Raw genomic sequence first — 12,638 nt, forward strand, 5'->3', positions numbered from 1 at the left:
AGATGATATCTATATGCATTACAGTATTAGAAAGAACTTATTAGCTGTGTACGCTTCTATTGTGTGATTGGTTGTGTACACCGGTCAGTTTCCTAAATATTCTAAATATTAAGACTATCAAAACCGTATAATGTGATGAAGTGCTACTGTTATACGTAATATTCTGAATAAGCTATTTGCAGCCTGATATATACACGGTATAAATTAAGTCTGCCGTTTTGAACAAGTATTAACTGTAGAGCGTTTAAAAGGACACTTGTTTGATTGGAGTAAATTAAGTATTTTCTATGCTTTTGTCTCCTGTTTTTCATGCTGAAACTTGCAGATAGCTTTGTGGTCTCTCGGGCCTTTCCCACACCAGTATCTGTTTTAAATCCAAAAGGTTAAAAAGATTTATGGGTTTGTGCGAAGGAAGAAATTCAAAAACAGGGATTTAAGAAGTGGTTTTAAAGGGAACAAGCAGGACTGGGCATGAACAAAGATTATTCCACCTGTCTACATCACAACGTGACTGGAAGTTCATTGTATCAGAAATGGCTCACAGAAGGATTCACAATGCAGACTCAGAGACAAAAGTGATGGTTCAAAGAAGGTTTTACCAGACAAGCTAGGAAAACACAAATACAGGCGACAGTACAAATCCGTGAGAGAAAAATCGTGGTCAGAAAAACAGGCTAGAGGTCGAAGAGCAGGTAATCAAAAACAAGACAAACAGGTGACAAACAAAGGGAGCACAGAGAATAAATAGAGGGAAAAGGGGAGGGGAAACAATCAGGCACAGGTGAAACACATGAGGGAGGCAGGTAATCAGGTAATCATGACTCACAGGGGAAGGTGGAGACCTGAAGGACAAGACAGGACGATAACAGAAACCAGACAAAAGTTAAAATAAACACTTTGATTAAAGATACGAAGCATCTATTAGAGTCGACTTAGTTCTAAAACAGTGATGAGACCGTAGCTTTGGCTTGTTGCAGGTGAGTCTCGACATTATGAAGTCTGCCCTTCAAAGCCAAAATGCAGTTACATTACATAGACTGTCTGGCTTCTGTTTTACCATATACAGATCTTCATTCACATTATCCTGTGATATCAAGTGAAAGCTGTTGATGGGGATTCAGAATCATAAGACTCTTTCAAAGAATTGTTCAGTGCTTTATCAGACCTCTGACTGCGTGGTCTCTCTTACGGCTTAAGGCTTCGTGAAGGACAAGCCAGTAAGCTGCAAACTGAAAGCAACTACCCTACGACAGCATGAATATTTATGAATATCTCTCTTTACAAAGCAGTAACGGCACTGCATATTAACGCATACACATAATATAAACCTATATTTGTATTGTGGTCCATGACCTGCATCAGCTACAGCACCTGACTCCTCCTGACTCGAATCACTCACTCAGTGAATCCAGGTCACCTTTAATGTTTACGCTACCTTTCAATCATTCTTTTTTTTATTCTTTCTATTCAAATGAATGTATTTCAATATAAATATTAATGTAGACAAGACGAATTCTGAATTCTTGTGCGATACAGACAGTAAGTAATCATGAATCATTTTAAATGGATTAGAAATCTGAAAGAAAACAATTTGTAGGCTTGATTAAATTTTCCGGTTGCGTTCTATCTGTAAGGCACTTTCTTCATTTTTTATGTATTACGCAGGATCTACAGTATTGAAATCAGTTTCGGGGGAACAATAATCAGCACAAGAAGGTATTAAGGTATTAATTAAGGTATTACAACTTTTCTAAATGTTACACCAGTCGCACTTTCTCCAAAGTCCAACAAAACCTTCAATCTCTCATAACTCACACTGTGATTTGATAATAACTGTTGAATAAGTTCACGGTATGTTGGAGAGCTTTCTGTGCCTGGAAACTGCAGCATGTAAAAGTGCAGCCTTGCTTTCTCACGTCTAATTTTAATCCTGTCCTGTGTCCATGGAAACATACCGTTTTATTTCAGAAAATTATTGTTCTTAGTCTCTCGCTCGTTACGTAACGTTTCGTTGTCTTATTCGATATGATCATTCAAATCACACACGATAAACAAACAATAGCATTACTGCCTGTGTGTGCCTGGACCGACTTTAAATTTAAATCCAAAAACCGTAAGCCTTTTGTCAAATAATAACAGCCTGTCCGTCAAACATGAATGAATCCATGGTGACGCATAAATTACACAGATTTATTTCCTCTTCCCTCAAGGCCAGGAGAGTTTTAAGAAGATGTCCAGAGTGCACCACAAAGGGGAGAGAGGAGCAGTGGTGGTCAGCTCCACCTTGGAGGCTGCCTTGGAGTGGAAGAAAGACCTAGAGAGCAAAAGTCTGCCTCGAAAGTGGACACCCGGTCTCTGCTGTCCTGCTGACCAAACAAATGTGACATGACAGGAAGAGACACAGACATGTCCTCTCTGGACACCTTCTGTAAACTTCATGGGCTGGTATGAAACCTCGGCAGAGGTGTGTGTTAAATATCAGTTATTATGGGAGGAGAAAATCTGAGTTAAGCTGGTAACACCCAGTGTTTATTGAATGAATAGAGCATGCACTAAACAGGTTCATGGGTGACTCTAAATTGTCCGTAGGTGTGAATGCCTGTTTGTCTCTATGTGCCCTGTGATGAGCTGTCGACTTGTCCAGGCTGTACCCTGCCTCTCTCCCTAAGTCAGCTGGGATGGGCTCCAGCCCCACCGTGACCATGATGAGGTTTTATACCATTTATGCCAATTTAGTTAACCAGTTAACCTATTAACTGCATGTGTTTGGACTGTGGGAGGAAGCCAGAGAGAAAAAGTCCACACAGAAAGGCCCCAGCCGAGGTTTGAACCAGAAACCTTCTTACTGTAAGGCGACAGTGCTAAACACTGCACCACCAAATAAAAGGTTCATCTAATAAGCACTAATACAGTCTTTCTTCTGGTATTATTTTCCTGATGTTATGACCTCTCTCTATGTTTTAGCATTTCACTGCTGTCCTGAGGAAAAGCATGTTCAGAAGACCGGCTCTTCATTAGTTTGGAAACCATCCCCATGTTCATCTTTGCTGCCATGATTACTTTACATAAATTAAAAAGGATTTTATGGTTTATTAGGAAGTCAGAGAACTTTCTCAACCCGTTAAGGAGATACATAGTTTCTAGTGGATGGAGACTTTGCTGTCACTTGTGGCCTCTCTAAAGTTGCATATGATTGACTGACAGACAGACTTAATTATTCATTTGCCTGTCTGATGTTTGTTTTTGCATTTGACAGATTATTTATTATTTTGCATTTCCGAAGCTCCGGCCTCAGCTCGAATAAAGCCTCCAGTGAATCTTGTGGCTTACAATTACTGTTATCTCCTCAACCAGAATTGCATGAGGTTGTACCACATTATGTGTGTGTGTGTGTGTGTGTGTGTGAACTTTAACACCGCACCTATAAACAGCAGACTGCTCATAAAACGTGTTCAAATATTAACACGAAGGAACGACTTGCAGCCAAGGTTTGAAGACTTAACTCAACGGATGCATACACAATGTTCTAAATCATATCTTCCACCCTCACCATTTATAGGACAACATAAATATTGATGAGGCAGGTGCCTTCCTTGTCAAACAAATGATGCTCTGCGACACCGGCCCGTCCAATGAAAAATACCACAGGGATGAGATCAAAGTGAGCCGGTCTCCAGAGGAGAGTCAGAGCCAGCCATTGTGCTGCTGGAGGCCACGGCTCGGAGGCAAAGAGCCAAAGAACGGCAGCTACTGGTTAAACGCTCTCTCTTTTTGATACCACGGTCATGAATCCACTGCATGCAAGCTATTTCAGAAAGCCAGTGAGCCTGTGTCACATATAAATCAGTCACTTTATATTTCGATTTCTGCCTTTGCCCTCCAGGTTTCTCACTAAAGTGTTGATTGTGTGTGTGCTGCTGCCTCATAAACACCTCTGTGGAGACGATTGAGCCAATTTCCCTGATAATCTTACTGATACAGTCTAAGGCTAATAAAGAGATCAGCATGACACACATCCTGCTGGGAAAAGTCTGTGACACTCTCCATGTGGCCGAGACCTGTTGGTGATTTACCTACCTTAATGAGAAAAAAGTGTGACAACTGCAAAAACAACACAGAAAAAGACAGAGAGAAAGATTTCTATATGAAACTGCTGCTCGTTAAATCACAACCTATTCGATCCTAACTCTGAGTGTTACTTGTCTGTTATGCAACCCATGCATATAATTATCTGTTAATCACTTCACAGTGAGATGAGATGAGCTAATACCCATGCATACGCATCACAGCCTGGCTTGATATGGCCAATAGCGGAGAAAAGCTATCAGCATGACCTGATTTTTGATGGAGGGAGGAAATATGTGAAAATGCACCACGCTGCTCCACCAAACCGCCCCAGAGAGGACCGAGTCACTGAGAGTGCAAAGCCGGAGGGATGCTGTGTCTAATCATCGGCAGACAACAAATATGGGAAGACAGAATATTCTGATATCGATGCATTTGCAAGTTCTAGATTTATTGATGCAGAGACGAACAGAGAGACTCACACACAGATGGAGCATCGGGCACTTAGAGCCATTACTTCTGATAATGATGTCTTATATTGTTGGCCACCAGTAGTGCTGAAAGAAGTGATACAAGAATGCAAACATAAAAAAACTAAATTTCATTTAAATAAACTACAGTATCACACATAAAATGTACTAATTATGCAGAAAAATGGCTCCTGACAGTGTTTTTATTAGTATCATTGGAAGATTTGTGTGCATTAGTTTAATGCTGTAGGATCTCACTTTAATTACTGTTGGGTAGTTTCAATAACAACGTAATAATATGTTATATTTTTAAGATTATGATTGTATGATCTGAAAAGTAGCAAACACAATACTCTGCCGTAGATGCAGTGGAGTGAAAAGTGCAATATTTATCTCTGAATTGCAGCAAAGATTAATTATTAAGTACAATCAATCAAACACATGTGCTTATGTTACATGTTGGATTGCAGTGTCAGATGTACAACTCTGTGTGGTGAACCTGTGAACAGTGTGTAGGATTTAGTGGCCTCTAGCGGTGTAGTCGCTGATTGCAACACCCTCGTTTCCTTCCTTGCATTAAAGAGAAACAGTGACTGTCAGAAATGTGAAATGTGTGTGCTTATTTAGAGCCAGCGTGTAGTTTGTCCGGTTCAACATAGAAGAGGACCTGTGGCGTCTGTAGAGTCTAAAATCTCATTCTGAGGTAACAAAAACACAAAGGTTCTTATTTTCAGGTGATTATACACTAATGAAAACATACTTTATTCAATTTCTGCCATATACTGTGAATAGAGACCCTTAAATCTTAATATTTACTTTGTCCTGACACAATTCTTGTCTTGATTAATCATTTTTGGTGCCTCTTATTCATCCAGCAATGGTGAAGTGTTTTGAGAGGTCTTATGTTAAGGGCTCATTGGTCTGACACCTCTGCCCCCACATACGTTTGGCAGTTTAACCCTGAAGAAGATAGATGTGAGGTCAGTTTGTTGGGTCAGCTCATTAGTCTTGATCATGTCGGCCTTGTCAGTAAATGATTTTTCATTTTTTTGTGTATTAATGAAGCAACAAGATCATTTCTTTCCTTTCTAATGGAGAGATTTGGCGTATTGAAATAACATTTGAATGAAAGATTCACAGATTCACAACAAATTGATGTTTTCGCTGTAATTAATTGACATGGCATATTACTAAGTCACTAATATGAGTCAGTGCATTGTCTTATATATATTTGGTGAGTGTGAAACCTTGTCCTTTATGTTCACTGACATGTTGTGCATTACACAGGTTATTTTTGCACACCGATCTGTCCTTTGCTGTCCTGTAGTTTTACTTTTCAGTGTCCTTGCCGTGCATCTAGGGAACTGTTCTACATCCTGCCGCCAGGTACCTATACACAGTAGCTTTTGTCCAAATTCAGGCTCTCTCCAGGTATGCGTGCATGTTTTTTAAAAATCTTTTATTTAAACTTGGAATAGTCTAACATGTAAAACCCCACACTGTTTTATTATACAAGCATTTATACACTTATGCTGATCAAGTGAGTTGCAAAAGGTAGTTTACCTCGTGCAGCAAATGTGCCTGAGGGAAAGTGAGGGAAGAAGTAAAACACAACTGCTAATTATGGATTTATGTCCCAGATACTAGAGACCTAAATTCAGGAGTCAAACAGGGATGCTGGCCCCAATACTTTTTCACATTGGATACAAAAGCTCAGTCACTTAACTTGTTGTTTATAAATATGACAGCCTGAACGGGAGTCGCACTCTCTGCAACAGATCCCATTACTTGTGAATTATTGATATTGCCCTATTTTATGTGCCCTCCAGTGCGCGCTTTCACTGGCAGCTTCGTTCATATATTCATGATTGCATGAAAATTTCAATTTAGTCAAACTTGTGAATAGGGTGATGAAGAGCGGAGCAGCGCTGTGCCTCTGTCGCTCTCTTATTGTGCCTTGAATGACCCATTTAATGATGCCCTGTGTTAATTAAGCGTTCACTGTCTGTGGAAAAAGCAGACAGAAATACCAGGCTGCTGTTTGACTGCACAGTCATTCGCCATGCTAGATTCAACTCTACGACGTGCCCGAGTCACTCTTGCATGAGAGTGTGATTCAAATATTGTGTGTGTGTGCCAAAATGCCACACTGTGAATGAACCTGATTATTAAAAACAGATGATATTGTGCCATGAAAGCAGCCAATCAGGGACAGGAATCCATATGGTGCTGTCCATGGTGCTGACTTTTGGCTTTCTAAGAAGAGACCTCCACCACAGGCAAATGCTGTCAGGCTGCAGGATGGTTTCATATTGGTGGACTCCGCCATCTAGTGTACAAAACATGCCTGTGCAAAGATAGTTAAAGCATTTGAAGGACCTGTGAGTAAATATAAAGCATATGGAGCTTATAACAGAAAGTTTGTTATGTGTTTTATCTCTGCACGTGCATTAGGACACATCTTAAACCTTCTTTATTCGCAACTGTGGAAGAAGAAGCTTAACTGAATAGTCAGTATCATATCCTAACGAACCCTAATTATATTAACTATAGTTAAATTAAATGCAGTGGGGTTGAGAAGTACAATATTGTCCTGAGAAATCAGTAGAAGCATACGCGAGCAAATAAAAACACTGAGGTATGGAACAAGTACTTTAAATTTGAGTGTTTATTACTACTGCTACTACTTTATAACTCTTACTCAGCTCACAACGGTGGACTAAGGGTGCAAATATCATAATAATTATTATTATTATGATATCAAAGGGAAATTTCATTCATGCATTTTTTTTATCTTCAGAAAGATTAAACACAGACAAAAGAGAATTTAGTCCAGATTTCAGAAATAAAGAAAAACATTTTCTTTCCACATATTTTCCGTATTAATCTACCTGTTGAAATATATTCTCATCTCCTTATTAGTGTTTTATATTATTTCAAAGCCTTTCCCAAAATGCAAGGAACCTAGTGGCCCCTTTTTAAAGTCCAGTTTAATTGTAGATTATAAACTTTGTCTCGGCATGTTAATCCCTCAAATTCCCTGAAACAGTAGTGAGTGACCCTAGTGTAGTCACTGTGGTTTTTTTAAGTGTGTGTGTGTATATGAATGAATGTGGATTCCTGTGTTATAATCTATTGTAGTTTATGTTCTGTGTGTAAATGTATGTTTGTATTAAAATAGACTTGGAGCCCTTGGAAAAAGTTTTTTTGATTCAAAGAATTTAAGGACATGTTCACGTTTCATGATTATTTTATATGCCTGTTTCAGATTTATTATTTATCTGACAATGCTCCATCTGCAAAATCAGAAATAAAATGTCAGCCAATAAAAATATAGGCCTTCCAAATGTCAGATCATGAAAGCAACCGTTTAACCACGTTTTCTAATCTAACCAGATTTTCTAGTTTTCTAAATCTCTGTGGAAGTTTAATAACCTAGTTTTTCCTCCTTGGGGAGCAATAGGAATGAGGAAACACGGCCTATTTTCCAGCCACACACAATAGATTGAATTCTTTTTAACCAATTACAAAAGGACTGCCCTGCTATCAGGTTTCTGTGGGAAAGCTGTTCAGTGAAGAGGATTATGCATGAGAAGATTTAAATGCACGACTTTAGTGCTTCCAAACAACATATATGGCATGTTTTCTCACTGTACCTGCATTATTATTTCATAGCTTTTAGACCTGATTTGATGGATGTCACAGCTTTTCTTTCTTTCCCAATCCAAAAGCATTAAAGGTTGCTCCTCAGCCAGCAGGGGGCCAGAAACAACCTGAAAATGTGATCACTGTGTTCCTCTGTTCTGTTTTCTCCCAAATAACATGTTTTTTGTCAGATTTTTATCACAGTTTTTATACTTACAACCATTTTTGTGACCTTATATAACAAAATCATGTATATTTTCTAGTTCTAACATGACATGGTGTTCATGTACCTTTTATATTTGTGTAAATGAGTTATTTTTTTATTTTATTAGGTTTTAACATATTTGACTGGTGTTACTGTCACAGATTGAGTTGTTGTGAGCTATAAATGGTTTGGATGTAATAATAAATAAATAATAATAATAATAATAATTACACTTGGCTGTTAAAAGCTGACTGATGGTGGAAGTTGATCACTTTTTTCTCTTCAAACAAACTGCCCCATTTGACAGAATGAGCTACTTTATATTTGGACAGTCCATTTTGATCAATATTTCCCACCTGACACCATTGAAAGAAGGCTACCTGTACTGCACCGAGGGCACATATTAAGAGGGTAGCTAAAATTGTCATAACACCATGTACTTACAGCCATTAGAATATGTGTACTGTAAAGTAATTTCTTTCAGGTAACAGCTAAAAACAAATGGGAATACACATGTTACCCCCTGACACTACTACTTCCATTGAAAGTAGTGGGGGCACATATTAAGAGGGCAGCTAAAATTGTCATAACACCGGGTTACGATTTGTAGTAATATCCATTAAAATATGTGTACTGTGAAGTAATTTCTTTTAGGTAACAGCTAAAAACAAAAGGGAATACACATATTACCCCCTGACACTAGCACTTCCATTGAAAGTAGTGGGGGCACATATTAAGAGGGCAGCTAAAATGGTCATAACACCGGGTTATGGTTTGTAGTAACATCCATTAAAGTATGTATACTGTGAAGTAATTTCTTTTAGGTAACAGCTAAAAAACACATATTACCACCTACTACTTCCATTGAAAGTAGGCTACTTGTACTGGACTGGAGGCACATATTAAGAGGGGAGCTAAAATGGTCATAACACACCGGGTTATGATTTGTAGTAACATCCATTAAAATATGTGTACTGTGAAGTAATTTCTTTTAGGTAACAGCTAAAAAAAAAAAGGAACATAGGGGATACACATATTCCCACCTGACACTACTACTTCCTTTGAAAGTACTTGTACTGGACTGAAGGCATATATTAAGAGGGCAGCTAAAATTGTCATAACACCAGGTACTCATAGCCATTAAAATATATGTACTGTAAAGTAATTTCTTTCAGGTAACAGCTTAAAACAAATAGGAATACACATATTACCCCCGGACACTAGCACCTCCATTGAAAGTAGTGGGGGCACATATTAAGAGGGCAGCTAAAATGGTCATAACACCGGGTTATGGTTTGTAGTAACATCCATTAAAGTATGTGTACTGTGAAGTAATTTCTTTTAGGTAACAACTAAAAAACACATATTACCACCTACTACTTCCATTGAAAGTAGGCTACTTGTACTAGACTGGAGGCACATATTAAGAGGGCAGCTAAAATTGTCATAACACCGGGTTATGATTTGTAGTAACATCCATTAAAATATGTGTACTGTGAAGTAATTTCTTTTAGGTAACAGCTAAAAACAAAAGGGAATACACATATTACCCCCTGACACTACTACTTCCATTGAAAGGACTTGTACTGGACTGGGGGAACATATTAAGAAGGCAGCTAAAATTGTCATAACACTGCGTATTAACCGGGTACTTACAGTCATTAAAATATGTGTACTGTGAAGTAATTTCTTTTAGGTAACAGCTAAAAAACACATATTACCACCTACTACTTCCATTGAAAGAAGGCTACTTGTACTAGACTGGAGGCACATATTAAGAGGGCAGCTAAAATTGTCATAACACCGGGTTATGATTTGTAGTAACATCCATTAAAATATGTGTACTGTGAAGTAACAACAGCTAAAAACAAAAGGGAATACACATATTACCCCCTGACAATGCTACTTCCATTGAAAGTACTTGTACTGGACAGGGGGCACATATTAAGAGGGCAGCTAAAATTGTCATAACACCGGGTACTTACAGGTACATCCATTAAAACATGTGTCATTTCTTTTAGGTAACAGCTAAAAAAACGCATATTACCACCTACTACTTCCATTGAAAGTACTTGTACTGGACTAGAGGCACGTATTAAGAGGGTAGCTAAAATTGTCATAACACCAGGTACTTACAGCCATTAGAATATGTGTACTGTAAAGTAATTTCTTTCAGGTAACAGCTAAAAACAAATGGGAATACACATGTTACCCCCTGACACTACTACTTCCACTGAAAGTAGTGGGGGCACATATTAAGAGGGTAGCTAAAATTGTCATAACACCCATTAAAAATTAAAATACATGTACTTATGAAATGAAGTGACTTATTTTAAAGGGTAACAGCTGTATACATAAACACACAGGATACAATTCTCTCTATATAAAAACTAGCTAGCTAGCTTAGCTAGAGGTGACCGAATCTGCCGGGTCGCAGAATGCACCGTAACACCGGCCCCAGCATCCGGGTGCCCGCAGAGCGCAGACTCACTCCCCGCCGCAGTTCGCTGCGTTTCCGTAGCCAGTGTGTGCTACCCCCGCTGCTGCTGCTGCTGCTGCTGAGCCCTGACCGGGGGTGAACCGAGAAGCTTCACGGAAGAAAAACGACCGAATCCCGAACCGACAGAGGCTGCGTGGACACGCTGAATGGCGGATTAACGGGACGGGCTGGCTCCATCGGTGTTCGTGTGTCGGGTTGTTTTTCTCGGAGCGTGCGCTGGCTACACCCTCCGTAACATGTGAGATGGACACGGACACATATTAACGAGCGTTATCCGGCTAACAGCTAGCAGCTGCCCCCCTCCTTCCTCCCTCCTTCCTCTGCTCGGTGTCTCCGGTTTAACGGCAGCTCGCTTCGCTTCGTTTCTCTTTCTCAAAAACGTCTGTGGGGGAAAATGAAGAAGTTCAACATTAGGAAGGTGCTGGACGGCTTGACAGCGGCGTCTTCCTCCTCGTCCTCCTCCTCCTCCGCAGCTGCTCAGCCGGGTACTCCCCGGGAGAACGACGTTATCCAGGAGACTCTCCAGTCGGAGCATTTCCAGCTTTGCAAGGTGGGTGTCCCACCTCCCACCTCCCCCTCTCTGCAGGTTAAACACGGTCAGATGACCGAACACCGGCTGCTGTTTGCATCCTGCAGCTTATTAAAGAATATGCATGCATGTGCATGCGTGCATGTGCATGCATAGTGCACATACGAGCAGTGAATCATGTTTAATAACTGTCACCGAGCTCTGTGCCTGTTTGCATTGCACTGAATGGTCGCCTCAAGTCACACCAGCCTTTGTCACTGACACACTCCTGCAGTTTGACTGAGAAGCTTCATTTTTATGTTTTTTTATTCATTCCCATTAGACTTAGTGATGCATTTATAAGTCCAGGCTTAGTTTGACAAATCTGTGGATATCAATGCTGATCATTTCTGTTTTTCTTTTTTAAAACCTCTGCATGAATTTTGTGGATTTGTCCCCTTATCTGTCACTTGCATTAAAGGTGCAGTGTGTACTATTCATAACTATGTTTTCATGCATGTATAATCACCTGTCAGTGTGCAGAATTTAGTTGCATTGACTCATCCAGGGTTCCCATGGGTGCTTGAATTCCTTGAAAACGCTTGAATTTCAATTCAGTGTTTTCAAGGTTGTGAAAATGCTTGAATTTTTTGTGAAGTGCTTGAAAATGCTTGAAATTTGTGTGATGTCTATCTCAATAAACCAAGAGAAAACAAAAATGTCACCGCTGCGCTTCCCATGACCATCATGGCAAACACAACTAATAGGCTACCTATTTAAAGGTGCTGGAAAAATGGAAAAACTGGTGCTTGAAGGTGCTTGAAAAGTGCTTGAATTTGTTCATGAAAAAGGTGTGGGAACCCTGCTCATCGCTTTCATTGCAATCACCCTCACCTCGTTAGTGTAAAGGAGAAACAAACACTTTAAAGGGCTCTGTCTAGATTAGTGACAGCCTTGAATGAAAGACCGGCTGTAAGATATAAAAGGAGAATTTATTTTAAGTAACAAAAACTAAAAGACTTATTATTTTAATGTCATTATACATGCATGATATGATCTTCAACCCCTTCTGTAATCCGACACAAATATGGTCAATCACTTTTTGATGTTGTTGCACATTATTTATTTTTTTAAAGATTCTTTTTTTGGCCTTTTAATGCCTTTATTGATAGTACAGCTGAAGATAGACAGGAGTGCAGAGAGAGAGGGAGTGACGTAAATTAGCCGTCCGATGCGGGATTCGAA

Source organism: Larimichthys crocea, chromosome XXIV (assembly GCF_000972845.2).
Source record: "Larimichthys crocea isolate SSNF chromosome XXIV, L_crocea_2.0, whole genome shotgun sequence".
NCBI classification, from domain to species: Eukaryota; Metazoa; Chordata; class Actinopteri; family Sciaenidae; genus Larimichthys; species Larimichthys crocea.